The 16,091-nt window shown below is 41.4% G+C and overlaps 1 long non-coding RNA gene across 2 annotated transcripts in view; it reads right to left on the bottom strand.

Moving 5' to 3' along the window:
* The window catches only part of LOC137346947 (uncharacterized), a 123,294-nt gene that overhangs the window by 17,369 nt on the left and 89,834 nt on the right, over nucleotides 1-16,091 (bottom strand). For both annotated transcript variants that reach the window (XR_010968832.1, XR_010968833.1), the window contains exon 3: nucleotides 6,452-6,535. This is a non-coding gene — a long non-coding RNA (uncharacterized lncRNA). The remainder of the gene's footprint in view (nucleotides 1-6,451; nucleotides 6,536-16,091) is intronic.

Here is a 16,091-nt window from a genome sequence, read left to right on the forward strand (position 1 = left end):
GGAAAAGAAGAGCATCAATTCAACTGTTGAATTAGACTATGGACTGTTCTACAGTTGAAGAACTTTTTTTTCCCCATTGGACAGCTGTGAGGACTTCAAGCAACCTTGCACTATTCCACATTGGAAGATTTCACTTTGGCAGGAGCGCAAATATGCAAGGGCTCTAATTTTTTCTATTTTAAATGTTGTTTATATTTTAGTAGTGTTTAAGAATTTAGTTTTTCTAATTAAACAGTTAAGTCTCTGGAGCTTGTTCTCTGAATTGCTATATCCTGACAACGAGAATGCATTCTTTGACTCAGTCTCTGGAGCTTGTTGCCTTAAAGCAGTACTGCTCCTTTTCCAGCCTTAAAGGCACATCACATTCTTCCCGGAAAAAAAACTACAGGGTCATAACAGAGACAAAAAACTCATTAAGAATCCTGCCCACATCTTCTGCATCTGACATAATGAATAATCTGACAGTTACTGTGCATGGTACAAAATTACTTTTTTGAAGTCCCTAGAGCTTTATTTCCCCTCCCCCCCAGCCGAAGCAAATGCGCTACTAACATCAAGGAGCCACGTTCTTAATTATCACTCTAGAAATAATCATTAGCAGACAGATGAGTTTTTACAAGAATAAACACAGCAGTAATGCATCCAATTAAAGAGACATTCACATCTTACAAAACAATCAGCCAGATAGCTTACCAAGTAGGTTAGAGTGTATAATAGCACTACCAGTGATCCTATCATGATCATTATTTTTACTTTTCGTTTTAATACTTATTCCATTTTGTAAGTTCATTTGTTTTCATTTCCCTTTTTCACATTTTGGAGTCGTACACTTGGAAGGATGTGTGCAAGCCTCTTGCCAGTGTCGTTCTCGAACCAGTTGTTAATCTCACAAGTTTACACTGGACCTTTTCCTGGCCTATGTTTAGCACCTACCAGCGATGGCACAACCAACACGTTTAACCTGCTAAGCCTGTGTCTTACCACGCACTAGCACCTTTTGGAGCACCACTGCATTGTGCCACCTTTATAAGTCCATGTTTTACAAACAGCCTACATGGGTGATAACTAAGCACAATCCATCTCAAAGTAAATCCCTAGTTTAGATCAATGAAGCAAAGGTAGCCAAGTAAGCACTCGCGCTAAAATTCTAATATTTAGAGGCTTTAAATCCAGATGATATATGTATGGCCCCTTTTCTTTTTGATGAACCTTCAATTTATGATGGTTGGTTTGAATCTCAGTTCCAACCTTGTGTCTTCAACTCATCCATAAGAAGAAAGAAACATTATTCTGGCAATAAAACATGAGGCATGGATTCAGGATATTTAAGCTTTTGAACAATGGGTTTAAACACAAGGCCCATTAGCTGTCTGAATTTATAAAGCATGTCGTTAAGTTGAAGATTTATTTTAACTAAGTGTATTGTACATTTCTGTTGTAAGCTTTCAAACGGGCAGTAAATGTATCGTTTCCTGAAAAGTCATAAAATGTTCACCTGAATGTAAAAGCTAAAAGAATAGTATTTTATATGAGGCATAAATGGAGTGCTTGAATTTAGATCTTAAATGAGGGGAGCCAATGAATCATCTGTTCATCTTCAAAGGATAATTCAGAAGCTTTTATATGAGGTACTGAACTGTTACTAATGTGACCTATTGTTTATTCAGTTGAACAGTATTGCTAAATGCATCATACTCAACACATACTTAACACACACTACCTCAAATTAAAGCAGAATTGTAGGATGCTGTCAATTAAATTATGTAAATTCTGAATAAATGTAATTTTTGTTCCCAATACCTTATATCATTCCATTCCTGAGTAGGTCTGAATAGCATTACTTATGTTTTATTAATTGAGATTTTTTTTTGTTTTCAAATGCTAGTAAATCTCCCATGGCATTGCTTATAGTAAGTTGGAGGAGATGGTACTTTACTAGGACTGGAGCATTATACCTTGCAACACACAATGTATTATTCTGTCAACTTGGCTCATTTGGTAGCATAAACCTTCCTGAATCACAATGTTACGGGTTCAAAGGCCACTCTGGATTCAAGCGTATAAATCCAGAGTAACAATTCAGTGTCGTACCATTGTCTTCTGGATGCGACATTGAACTGCGACCCTGTCTACTTGCTTGGGTCAATGAAAAGGATCTCGTGAGACAACTTGAAGAAGAATAGGGATTTCTCCTGGTGTTCTGCCAACTCATCATCTTCAATCAACACCATCAAAAGAGATTATCTAACCATTCATTTATCTGTTAGTGGAATCTTGTTGTTCACAAATTGCCTGTTGCATTTGGCTATATAACAACAGAGACTGCTCCCATTTGAAAAGCGCTTTGAGACATCCTGAGCATGTGATAAAATGATATATAAAAGTGTTCTTTTTTTTCCTGCCAATCAGGAGCACTGTCTAAGATGGAGTGCCCCTTTAAGGCAATGAGGTTTCATTGTTGTAAATAGGCACACTGAAAGATCAATCAAAGATTAATTGTTGAGGCAGTTACTCTGTAGATTGGCAAATACATGCAAACCCCTGACTCCTCACTAACATGAGAAGAAATTGGCAGGAAATAACTACCTTTTTATATATATAATTTTTCTTGATATATGACCCAGAAAATAATACATGTGACAAAATGAGATGAACATACCACAGAACCTTTCAGTTATGTACTTCCAGATTTCCAATCCATTGAACCTCCCTTCCCCATTGTCACAAACTCTGCTTGCCCTAAATATTGGGGCCTCTGTATCTGGTTCCCTCATTCCTGGCATCAAGTCAGCATCTCCAAGTTTTGTCTTTCTAGCAGCTTTGTTGACATCCTTCCATCTAACAAAACATTTTGCTGGGGTGTCTTCATATGGCACATCGTTGCTGGTGGCCATGGAGAAGAGCTGAGAACATCTCCTACCAGGAGGTGAGAGTTGACACAGTTTTGCCTTAGAAAAAAAGACAGCCAGAGAGAGAAAGATAGAAGCAGCATCCTAACAGCTTGCGTTCCAGCCAACCAAGAAGACACATGCCCTGCTGCAGAATCTTACATTACATTATACAACAGTGAGAATTAGAAGTGATCCACCGTCTTCAATTGAACTTTCAATCAAGAGAGAAATCTACAATCATCTCAGGCCTGCACCCATCGAGGACTTGATTTCCAAGACAATTCAACAGGTTTATTGTGACCTCTGCTCCACTAAAAGTCAATTTCATTTTTCCCTTCTGTGTGTGTGTGAACAATTGCGTGAGTGGCTGCAGTTGCAACAATTTCTGGATAAGGTGTATTGGTCAATAAACAACTGATTTTTTGTTTTTTTAAAAACCTACAAGAAAACCTGTTGCTGTCTGTTTATTTGAAAAACAAGAACACCAAAGGCTAAACTCTTACAAAAAAACACCTGCGGCGGTCAAACGGGGAGTTGAACAGTGGGAATCACCCACGTCGCACCACGTAACATTTGCCTCAGTGACCGATATCATCACAGCTGTGTAGGTCTCAAACGAGTTCATGTTGCGGGTTCCGTCTTTACCAAATGGTGCTTCTGCTGCTTCATAGATGATTGAGCTTAGTGACTTCCAAGCATTATCAATACCGGCATCGGCGCTTCCCAGTAATCCCTTGGTGGGGAGCAACCATTTTAGTGACAGTGCGAAGTGCTGGTAATTGGCCATCATTGCTTGTGCAAGGAATGTTGATGCGTGGCAGGCCGTCATGGAACTGTAAAACTTTTGGGGGTGCACCTTCACTCTGCTCCTGACAAGAGAGTGGTCGGTGTCGCAGTCTGAGCTATGGTAGTAGCGTAGCTAACCTATATTAGTGTATCTCCAGTGGTGTTGCTTGTTGTGCGTCAGAGGATCATTTGTTTCTCTAATGAACAGAATATTTTGCTTTGTACATTAAAACAAAGCCAATATTCATTTAAAGCTAGAAGGTTGCAATTGCTCTGCACTCTTGAAACGAACATACGATTAGTTAAAGGTTATGCTGCAGATGGAAATTTTGGCTTTGATTAACAGGTTAATGAAGAAGTTGGATAACCTTGTGAAACCATTATATCATTGGAGAGATAGCTGAAACACATGTTGGTAAGGAAGAGAGCCTAATGCAGGAGGTCAAAAATACAAATGATCCTAATTGTAGGAAATGTCTAACTAAGCTGTTCAACTATTATTAGTTTTGTCTTAACCTACTTCTCCACAGTCTACTGTAGTTGTTGAGAAAGTGGGAATCAGAAGTGGCAGATTGGAACTAGGAAGCAGTTACATGGGAGGAATAACCCAATGGCAGTGTGGTAGGATAAACTTGCTTGGAACAAACTTGATTCTAATAATCAGAAATATTACATTACAGGAAATATGTGATGGCATATGTCGTATGCAAAATGTTATAGAGTAAGGTGAGAGATATCTGTCCTGAGAAGTGGAGTACCTTCTTATCCTGATTGTCCTTTCCAGAAGGGGTCTGCTGCCCACAATGATTGGTGGCTGTTATGGAAATGAAACAAAATGGATATTCCACTGAAGGTTTAAATTCTTGAGTCTTTGAATGGGTAAATATAGATTTACCATCTATATTATGAAGTAGCACAATGAACTGTTGCAGAAGAAGTTTTGTTATGGTGTTGAGTTTCTTGTTACTATGTCTCAGATCACTCAGCAGTTTTGAGCATAGCAGTTTATGTTGAAGTATTTAGAAGAAGTAGACTAGGAGATGTCATGTGCACAGTGCTTTATTGCAGAAACAGTAGCAGAATAACAATCAGTGCGATATACTAGTATAAATGACAAGCTGATTAATTTTTATTTCGAAATCCTGTAGCTTAGTCGTTTTCTAGGGTGAGATAGTAAGCTTTGATTTTGGCTCATGAGGTCATGTAAAACATATAGTGCCAGCTACTGTGAGAAACTGTGGAGCAGAGAGTGAGTGGTAATGTAAATAGAGTTCATTTGAACGTAGCCTATAACTTCGTTGCTGTGGAGGTAGAGGCAAGGTATATCGGCTGCATAGAGTCACTCAACAAGACCCAGCCAGAATGGAGATGATTGAGTAATTATTCCAGAAATCATGCTTGAAGTTCACACTGCTGTAAGTAACTGGGATTGATTTTATTTACAAAATTTCCTCTACTCACTGCATTTTTGTGAAGAAATAATCCTGCTGTACGCGGGAGACTCTGTTTGCTATAGTTTCAGTCATGAATTCAGAGATTCTCGAGTCCTGCCTCCACCTCATTGGCTGGCCCAGTGCTGGTCAATAGTCATTCCCTTGAAAGGAAAGACTGGTAACCCCGGTGACCTGAGATTATGAGGCATCATCAGCTCATCATCCAGTCTCCATGGACAGGAATTTCCTTGGAGCTGCTCCTGCTCTGTCACTAACTTTGGTGGAACAAAACGTTAACTCCATTTCCATGTGTAAATATCCAGTGCAGTTACACTGGGGGAGCAGGTCATCTCCGGAAATTCCTAGCCCATATTTCATTGTTTGAAAGATCAGTCACGTGTGGAGCAAGGGATTCTTGGGCTTCTTTTATTTTTGGTTGATCCATAAGCCTACGAGCACAAGGACAGTTTAGTACTAAACCGTCATGTCAAACTGTTCAGCTGTTGCACATTATTTTATTATATTTACACAGGGTACACATCCATTTAAAGCCAAACAGTTACAAGATCTGACAGCCCTCAGAAGGCAGCCAAGCACAGATGGCTCTGAAAATGAGAGGTTTTATGCAATTTACAGCAATTTCTGTACAGTACTTGCTGCAAATAACAATTGCCCAAGGGCTATGTATTAGTTGCTACATCTTGGCTCATCTGAATAATTTATTGAAGTAGGCTGCAACTTTAATGAAAGCTGCCGAAAGCCAAAGTTGAGGCTGTGCAACGTGGATTCATTGTCCCATGATTATGTGTACTGTGTGGGCAGGGATCATTCATGCAGCTGCATGGGTCTCCTGTGCAATATTGCCTGTATTAAATCTTTAGTGTTGAAGCATCTTTATTGTGCCTGGGGTGGGGAATGTCTGTTATCTCACTCTTTCTTTTATAAAAAACGTAATGTGTTGCAAGGTATTCATCTTAATGAGAAAAATGTGAATGCATGCTGGAGTAATGTGACTTTAGGCGCAACAGCACATTTCAGATATTGCTGTCTCTTATTGTTTGCCTGCAGCATCGAAACACTCCCAGATCTATACGAGTGCCCTCTTCCAGTTTCTTTCGGATTATATTGAATTTCACAAAAGGCTAGTGTTTCTAGAATTTGATGTTATGAAGAGATGTGCACAAGAGGAAGGCCATTGGCTCAGTCAGCTAGCTCATTCTTCCTAAACTCTGAGCTCCCCACCCTCACAAAATCTTTTGAGTTACTCAAAAAAAGGCATACATTTAAAGCAGATTTGATTTTTTTTTGCAGCCCCCCCCCCCCACCCCACCAAGTACTCACCACAATATAATTATTTTCCAAATTTCTTGGGTGTATTTCCACATATGAGTGAATAAAGAAAACACACAGAAACATGGTCGGGGCCTGCAATATAAATACAGAAAAGAAAACACAGAAGAAAATAAAACCAATCAAATCATGAACTAGGAGCTTTGCTATACCACCCTCTTAACCTGCCCATGATTTCTGCTGCAGTATCTGAAACCAAGAAACCAAGGACAGAATTAGCTCTTAAAAATGAAGGCCAGTTCTATTCACAACAGTAATTGATAATGGGAAATTACTGAAACTCTTTGTAGAAGGAAATATATTCAAAAGTTAAAATAGGGAATATAACCCTTTGCATTTCTAACAGTCAGTATCAGCATTAAGCACCCCCAACTCAGACACGATAATGCAGAATATAGCTCATCATACACTACCTTGATACAGATATTAGTGCTTCATTTTCATCATCCACATCAGTCACTTTTCTCAATAAGATTCATATCTATATCAAGTTCTGGTTTCATGCAGTTGATCTACTCCCATCAGGAATAGGATTGAAACTCCTGACACAGTAAGACACTGGTAAGTACATGATTACCATTGCTACCACTCTGATCAGCTGACAGTGCACTTGCAGTGGGATGAATGAAAGGGAGGGAGAATTTGACGCCCCCAAAAATTGGCGCTGAGTTGACGGTCCATCAAATTCAGCTACTGCCCTCTTGTCAATGCTGCTGGGGAGCTGCAGGTGTCAAACAGGTGCCCCGCTGCAGTTTGCTGGTGGGGGAGGGCAGAAGGTCGGTTAGCTGTCATGTGAAGTCAGTGAGCAGGTTGGTTCTGGGGGAGGAGGTTATCTGGGGTAGGGGGGAGCCTGAAATTTGTCACTGGCAGGCTGGAGTTTTTTTGTGACCCAGGAAGAGCACTGCCGCTTCTCCTGAGCCCACCAAAATAAAAACTGAAAATTCCTTGGGCCTTTTTTTTTTGATCGTTCTCCAGCTGTTCCTTGAAGGACTGCTGGTTAGATTGCTGAAAACCTAGTATAACTAGTCAAAGTGCATGGTGCCAGCTGTACCCATGTGTATTTGAATTTCACATTCAGGGTCCAACAACAGGCATAGCCTCCCAATTCACATATCTAAAGAGCTTGTTTCAGGCGGGCTCCCTGGACAATTAATAGACGCCATTGGGGGGAATTTTATGTCCTCGCCCACGGTTACTTTAGAGATGGGGAAAGCATATATTCGGGTGTAACAGTGCCAAGGGGGGACCCCGCCACCTTCCTGCCTGCACCCAAATTAAGTCTGTGTTGGGAAGGCCTGTGGATGGCCTTCCTGCCTTGCCGCCTATTGAGGCCCTTAAGTGGGCAATTAATACCCAATGAAGGGCCTCATCCCACCTCCACCGGAATTGGCCCAGTGGCGGGTGGTCCTGTCACTGCACAGGGAGCATGCCAAGCAACCTATTGTGGGGTACTTGCCGAGTCCGTGGGGCAGGAGGGTGGGGGGTTGTCCGTCATTATAATGCATTTAATGTTTGATTGAGAGACCCCGGCATTGGGAAGGGGGGCCCCTGAGAGCCACCCCACTGCCCTTGCTGCTGAGCCTTCTACACACCTGACCGCCCACCCGACTCAGCTGTGGCCTGGGTCCACCACCTCCGCTGAGTCCAGTACCTGCAGCAGCCACTGCCTCTGCGCTGGCGCTGCTCAGTTAAACAGCGACCTGCCTCTGATTGGCTGACAGCTCTCAGCAGGTGGGACTTCTGTCGTCGGGGTCCTTAATCCAGGGAAGGACTGCCACTGTGCACTTAAGTGCCTAATTGGCACATAATGAGATGGGCCTTCCCCCGAGACCCCATCACCCAGATAAAGTCTCGGCCATTGTTTGTGGCTCACCTTTGATCCAGATAGCGTGCTACAGATTGCAATGCAAAATTTACAGGTGCAAAATGGACATCTGCAAGTTGAATTTCTCCCCAAAGATGTCAGCTCTTTCAGATATACACAAGCCCTGTAACATGAGAGATGGTAACTGTGTTGCTATTAGCTTTTCTCTGATGCTGGTGACAACTATGGAAAGTGACAAGGATGACATTGATGCTCTCATGCAGCATCATCCTTTGGAGAGTAACATTCTGCAAACTGAACTGCAGGTAATTCTCTTAGTGTCATTACAGCACAGAGTGACCCACTGAATCCATGCTGGCTCTCTGTAGAGCAATCCAGTCAGTCCCATTCCCTTGCTCTATCCCTGTAGCCCTGCAAGTTTACTTCCTTCAAATGCCCATCCAATTTTCTTTTGAAATCATTTATTATCTCCTCTTCTAGCACCTTCGCAGGCAGCGAGTTCCAGGTCACTTCCACTCACTTAGTAGCTGCATACAAAAAAGTTCTTCCTCACATTCCCCCTGTATCTCTTGCCCAAAACATTAAATCTCTGTCCCCTCGTCCTTGTACTATCAGCTAATGGGAACAGCTTTTTTTTTGTCTACCTTGTCTAAACCTGTCATAATCTTGTTCTGAAGGGTCACTGACCTGAAACGTTAACTCTGCTTCTCTCTCCACAGATGCTGCCAGACCTGCTGAGTATTTCCAGCATTTCTTGTTTTTATTTCAGATTTCCAGCATCTGCAGTATTTTGCTTTTATTATAATCTTGTAAAACTCTATCAAATCTCCCCTCAACCTCCTTTGCTCCAAGGAGAACAACCCCAGCTTCTCCAACCTAACCTTGCAGCTAAAATCCATCATCCCTGAGCCATTCTGGTAAATCTCCTCTGCATCCTCTCAAGGAACCACACATCCCTCCTAAAGTGTGGTGACCAGAGCTGAATTTAATACTCTAGTTGTGGCCTAACCAGAGCTTTATAAAGGTTCAGCATAACTTCCTTGCTTCGGTACTCAATATCTCTATTCATGAAGCCCAAGATGGGAGTGGTCTACAGGCCCCCTAACGGTAACCACAATGTAGGATGAAGTATCCAAGAAGAAATATTGGGTGCTTGTGATAAATAATCATGGGTGATTTAAATCTACATATTAACTGGGAAAAATCAGATTGGCAATTGTAGTCTGGATGAGGAGTTCATAGAATGCTTTCGAGATAGTTTCTTAGAGCAGCACGTTCTGGAACTAACCAGAGAGCAGGTTATATTGGACTTTGTATTGTGTAACGTAACAGGATTAATTAATGACTTCAGAGTAAAGGACCTCTCGGTAGCAGCGACCACAATATGATTGAATTTTACATCCAGTTTGAAAGAGAGAGGGGTGGGTCTAAGACTAGTATTTTAAACTTAAATAAGGGCAACTATGTGGGCATGAAAGCTGAGCTAGCTGAAGTGAACTGGGTTACTAGGCTAGGAGATAGATCACTAGAGAAGCAGTGGCAAACATTTAAGGGGATATTTCAGAATACTCAGAATAAGTATATTCCTACTATAAAGAAAAATTCTAAGGGGGAGGACCTACCATCTGTGCTTTAATTAAATAAATTAAGGAAAGCATCAAACTTAAGGAGAAAGCATATAATTGTGAAAAGATAGTGGCAGGTCAGATGATTGGTCAGAATATAAAGAACGGCAGAGAATGACTGAAAGTTTAGTCAGGAGAAAGAAATGAGAGTATCAGAGAAGGCTAGCTAGAAATGTAAAAATAGATAGCAAGAGTTTCTACAGGTATTTAAAAAGGAAAAGAGTAAGTAAAGTGAGTGAGAATGGGGAGTTAATAGTAGATAATAAGGAAATGACAGATGAAATGAACAAATATTTTGCTTATATCTTCACTATAGAGGATACAAAAAACATTCCAGTAATAGCCGTAAATCAGGAGATGGAGGGAAGAGAGGAAATTGCTGAAATTACAATCACCAGGGAAGTGGTACTGACCAAACTAATGGAGCTGCGGGCTGACAAGTCCCCATGTCCTGATGGGCTTCATCCTCGGGTCTTAAAAGAGGTGGCTAATGAGGTAGTAGATGTGTTGGTGTTAATTTTTCAAAATTCGCTAGATTCTGGAAAGGTTCCATCAGACTGGAAAGTAGCAAATATAACCCCTCTATTCAAGAAGTGGGGTGGTGGTGGATGGAAGCAGGAAAAGGTAACTATAGGCCAGTTAGCTTGACGTCTGTCGTGAGGAAGGTGTTAGAATCGATCATTAAGGAGGCTACAGCTGGGCACTTAGAAAAACTCAAGGTAATTGGGAATAGTCAGCATGGCTTTGTGAAAGGGAAATCATGTTTAACCAATTTATTGGAGTTCTTTGAAGGAGTAACATGCACTGTGGATAAAGGGAAGCCTATTGATGTACTGTACTTGAATTTCCAGAAGGCATTTGACAATGTGCCACATAAACAGTTATTGCAGAAAGGAGAAGCTCATGGTGTAGGGAGTAACATATTGGACTTTGGAATTCTCTGCCTCAGAAGGTGGTGGATTTGGGGTCATTGAATATTTTTAAGGCAGAGGTGGATAGATTCTTGTTAGGCAAGGGAATCAAAGATTATCGGGGGTAAATGGGTGTGTGGAATTCGAGACACAAACAGACCAGCCATGATCTTATTAAATTGCATGGCAGTCTCGATGGGCTGAATGGCCTACTTCTGCTCCTAATTAATATAGTTGTATGTATGGTCATATTAGCATGGATAGAAGATTGGCTGGCTGGCTTGCTGGCAGAAAACAGAGAATATGCATAAATGGATCCTTTTCTGATTGGCAGGATGTGATGATTGGAGTCCCGCAGGGATCTGTGCTGGGGCCTCATCTTTTTACAATGTATATCAGTGACTTAGATGAGGAGAACGATAGCATGGTAGCTAAATTTGCAGATGACACAAAGGTAAATAGGAACGTTTGTTGTGGAGAGGACATAAGGAGGTTGCAGACCGATATACATAGGTTGATTGAGTGGGCAAAAATCTGGCAGATGGAGTATAATGTGGGCAAATGTGAAGTTGTTCACTTTGGCAGGAAGAATAAAAAAGCAGAGTATTATTTAAACGGAGAACGTCTGCAGAATTCCGAGGTACAGAGGGATCTAGGTGTTCTAGTGCATGAGTCACAAAAGGTTAGTAGGCAGGTCTGCAAATAATAAAGAAGGCTAATGGAATGCTATCCTTTATTACGAGAGAAATTGAAAATAAAAGTAAGGATGTTATGCTTCAGTTATACAGGGCATTGGTGAGACCACATCTTGAATACTGTGTGCAGTTTTTGGTCTCCACTTTTAAGGAAGGATGTGAATGCAGTGGAGGCGGTTCAGAGGAGGTTTACTAGATCAATACTTGGAATGAGCAGGTCATTTTATGAGGAAAGGTTGGACAGACTGGGCTTGTTTCCACTGGAGTTTAGAAGAGTGAAGGGAGACTTGATTGAAGTATATAAGATCCTGAACGGTCTTGACAGAATGAATGTGGAGGGGATGTTTCCTCTTGTGGGTGAGTCCAGAACTAGGGGGCACTGTTTGAAAATTAGGAGTCGCCCTGTTAGGACAGAGACAAGGAGAATTTTTTTCTCTGAGTGTTGTGCGACTTTGGAACTCTCTGCTCAGAAGGTGGCGTATGCAGGGTCATTGAATATTTTTAAGGCAGAGGTAGATAGATTCTTGTTAAGCAAGGGAATCAAAGGTTATGGGGGGGGGCAGGTAGATGGGAGTGTGGAATTCTAGATAGAAACAGATCAGCCATGATCTTATTAAACGGCGGTGCAGGCTCGACAGGCTGAATGGCCTACTTCTCCTAATTCGTATGGCCGTAAGGCCCCATCTGCCTTTCTAACTAATCTCTCAATATGTCCTCTATTTTCATAGATCTATGTACATGAACTCCTATGTCTCTCTGTTCCTGTACACTCTTTAGAACTGTGCCAGGAAGTATATATCACCCCTCTCTATCCTATCAGCCAAAATGCATTATCTCCCACTTTTCTATATTAAATTCCATTTGCCACTTATCTGTCTATTCTACTAGCCTATCTATGTCCTGTTACAGTTGATCAGTATCATCCTCAGTGTTTGTCACACCTCCAAGTTTGGTATCATTGGTAAATTTTGAAATTTTGCTCTGTATTCCAATATCCAAGTAATTTATATATGTCAAAAAAAGCAGTGGTCCTAGCACTGACCCTTGGGGAACACCACTGTCTACCATTCTTCAGTCTGAAAAATGAACAGGTACTGACTCCCTGTTTTCTGTTCTTAAGCCAATTTTTTTTATCCAAGTTGACACTGACCATTCTATTCCATGAGTTTCAATTTTCTTAACCAGCCCTTTGAGTGGTACCTTCTCAAATGCTTTCCAAAAATCTATATAAACAACAGTCACTGCATTCCTTTCATCAAAAACTTCAATTAGATTAGTCAAACATGATCTGCAAATTCACGCTGGCTCTCCTTAATTAACTCAAATCTCTCCACCTGCCTGTTAATTTATTTTCCCTGATTATTGCTTCTAAAACCTTACCCACCACTGTTGTTAAACTGACTGACCTGTAGTTACTAGGAATGTCCTCTGCGACTTGGAACCATATCTGTTACTTGAGGCAGGCTGGCCTCCTCCTCCTGTGCTCAGGGAAGAGGACTTCTCTCCGTGCCTTCACTGCATCAATCATCACATCCAGGGATGAGTCTGTGAGGCAGCCTTTCCACTCTGCCCTGGTATCCTGTATGCTGCAATCACTGCTGCCATTGTGAATCCTGCCAGGATCCTTTTAAATAGAGATCCTTCATTGCTTGTTTAGACTCATCATCCCACCCACCCTCCCTAATTGATCAGGGAACCCTTTCTTGAACAAAGGTGTCAATTTGCCACTTTCCAATCCTCTGGCACATCTCCCATATCTAGCAAAGATTGGAAGATTATGGCAAGCCCTTCTGCGATCTCCACTCCCACTTTCCTCAGCAACCTGGGGTGCAAGCCATCCAGACCAGGTGATTTATCTATTCTAAGCAAAGCCAGCCTTTCCAGTACACCCTACGTATCAATTTTGCCCCCGTCCATTACCTCTACCACCTCCAGTTCTACTGATATTTTGTCAGCCTTCCTTAGTAAACACAGATACAAAGTTATCATTAAGTATTCTAGCCTTGTCCTGCACCTCTAAGCATATGTCACCTTCTTTGTCCCTAATAGGCCTCACCTTACCTCTTACTGCCCACTTACTATTTACATGCTGGAAGAAGATTTTTGCATTGCCTTTTGTGTTCATTGCCATTCTATTCTCATATTCTCTCTTTGCCAGTCTTATTTTCCTCTTCACTTCCCCTTTCAACTTATTATATTTGGCCTAGTTCTTGCTTGAAGCATTCATCTGGCATGCATCATACACCCTCTTTTGTTTGTTCCATCATATACTTTATCTCCCTCGTCATCCAAGGAGCCCTGGCTTTGGTTCCGCTGCATTTCCCTCTTGTTGGAATGCTAGCCTGTACCTGAAATACCTCTTCCTCAAAGATCACCTATTGTTCTGATACAGTTTTTCCTGTGAAACTTTGGTTCCATTTTACCCTGGCTAGATCCCCTCTAAGAACTTCCTTATTCTTGTACTCCAATGCCCTTGCAATAAAAGCCAACATGCCATTTGCCTTCCTAATTGCTTGCTGTACCTGCATGTTAACTTTTTGTGTTTCTTGTATAAGTGCACCTAAGTCCCTCTGAACATCAACATTTACATTTCACGCCTTTTAAAAAATATTCTGCTCTTCTATTGTTCCTACCGAAGTGAATACTCTCACACTTCCCTGCATTATACTCCATCTGCCACCTTGTTGCCCTCTCACTTAACCTGTCTATAACTCTTTGCAGCCTCTTTGTGACCTCCTCACAGTTTATGTTCCCATCTGGCTTTGTATTGTCAGCAAATTTAGATACATTATTCTCTGTTTCTTCATCTAAGTCATTAATATAGATTTTAAATAGCTGAGTCCCCAGCATTGATTCTTGTGGCCCTCCACTAGTCACAGCCTGCTAACTTGAAAATGCCCCGTTTATCCCTACTCTGCTTCCTGTCCGTAAACCAATCCTCAATCCATACAAATATATTACCCCCAACTCCATGAGCCCTTATCTTGTGTATTAACCTTTTGTGTGGCACCTTATCGAATGCACTTTTGGAAATCCAAGTATACTACATTTCATGGTCCCCTTTTATCTACCTTACTAGTTACATCCTCAAAAAACTCTAATAAATTTGTCAAACCATCCCATTGAAGTTAGCCCTCTTCCAATTTAGAAGTTCTACTTTCAATTGTTCCTTGCTCTTCTCCATTACTAATCTAAACCTTATGATACATCATCACTCTTATCAAGTGTTCTCCCAAAGACAAGTGGTTCACTTGGCGCACCTCATTCCTGAGCGCCAGGTCCAGCAATGCCTCCTTCCTAGTTGGACCGAGAACATACTCGTCAACATCAGAGCATTGACAAAGCATCAGCAGCTTAACTTACTCCTTCCTGAGATTTCAGTAACTACTGCTTTATGACAAGTGTCTCCAAATCCTTCTCAATTATGTTTAAAGGATTGGTGCTTGTTGGTTATCTCCCTTTCTAGTTGATAAAGATCTGCCATTTTGTTTTGCTCCAGCAAGGTTGTGCTCTTAAACATTGTGGGCAGAACTTTAAATTTAAATTTGGGGGGCTGCGGATGTGTGATGTCAGATCAACATCTCGTTATTTGCCCCATTTCGATTCTCCTTTCCATTGAAGGCAATGGTTGGGAAAATTAGGGCGAGTGTGAAATGAGCAACCAATCAGATATCACCCATTTTATACCACCGCTGGCATTGAAAGTTACAGCGTGTGACTGATGGTCTAGTGAGCAGAGGCAAATCTAGACTGTATAGACCAAAGGATTCCATGCTTAATCTGCAATTTGTGTTGTTAGTTGAATTCAAGTTGACTAGAAGTTGGGGTTATACTGTTTTCTGCAAAGCCCCAGCCTAGTGAAGGGAAAGCTCAAATATGGTTCCCATTCCTAAATTGCCATCCAGTGACATCTGCTGGAAAGTTCATTTATGTATGAAGGTTGTGTGGGAAGTTGGTCAGATTTAAGATAATTGGCAAAAGAACCAGGGGTGGGATGACAAGAATGTTTTATGCACAGCGAGTTGTTATGATCTGAAATGCACTGCCTGAAAGGGTGGTTGAAGCAGATTCAGTAGTAATTTCCAAAAGGCAATTGGATATATACTTGATAAGGAAACATTTGCAGGGCTATGGGGAAAGAGCAGGGGAGTGGAACTAATTGGAGAGCTCTTTCAAAGATCTGACATTGCAACAATGGGTCGAATGGCCTGCTTCTGTATTGTCTGGTTCAGTGAATGAATGACCAAGCTGTGATGTCATCTGTTGTAGGATAGCCTGCTCCATACTCTCCGTCTGGGCTCACTCATCAGTAATGGCCACATGGCGAAGAACCAATAAGCTATTGGTGCCCAAAGAACCACATCACAAAAAAAATCCAGCAAGAAGAAAGGAAAACTGGAGGTTGCAAGTTTTTGAATAAAACTTTAGGAAATAATTTACACAAACTAGACATGTTTACTGATATCATGCCAATATGTTGCCAACAATGACAAATTTCTCAACCCATTTTCACTCAGGAGAGTGGATAACATCTGAGTCCCGTCAGCCCTGAGAAAAGGCTGCGGCTAGTGGTTG

The sequence above is a fragment of the Heterodontus francisci genome, chromosome 31 (assembly GCF_036365525.1).
Source record: "Heterodontus francisci isolate sHetFra1 chromosome 31, sHetFra1.hap1, whole genome shotgun sequence".
NCBI classification, from domain to species: Eukaryota; Metazoa; Chordata; class Chondrichthyes; order Heterodontiformes; family Heterodontidae; genus Heterodontus; species Heterodontus francisci.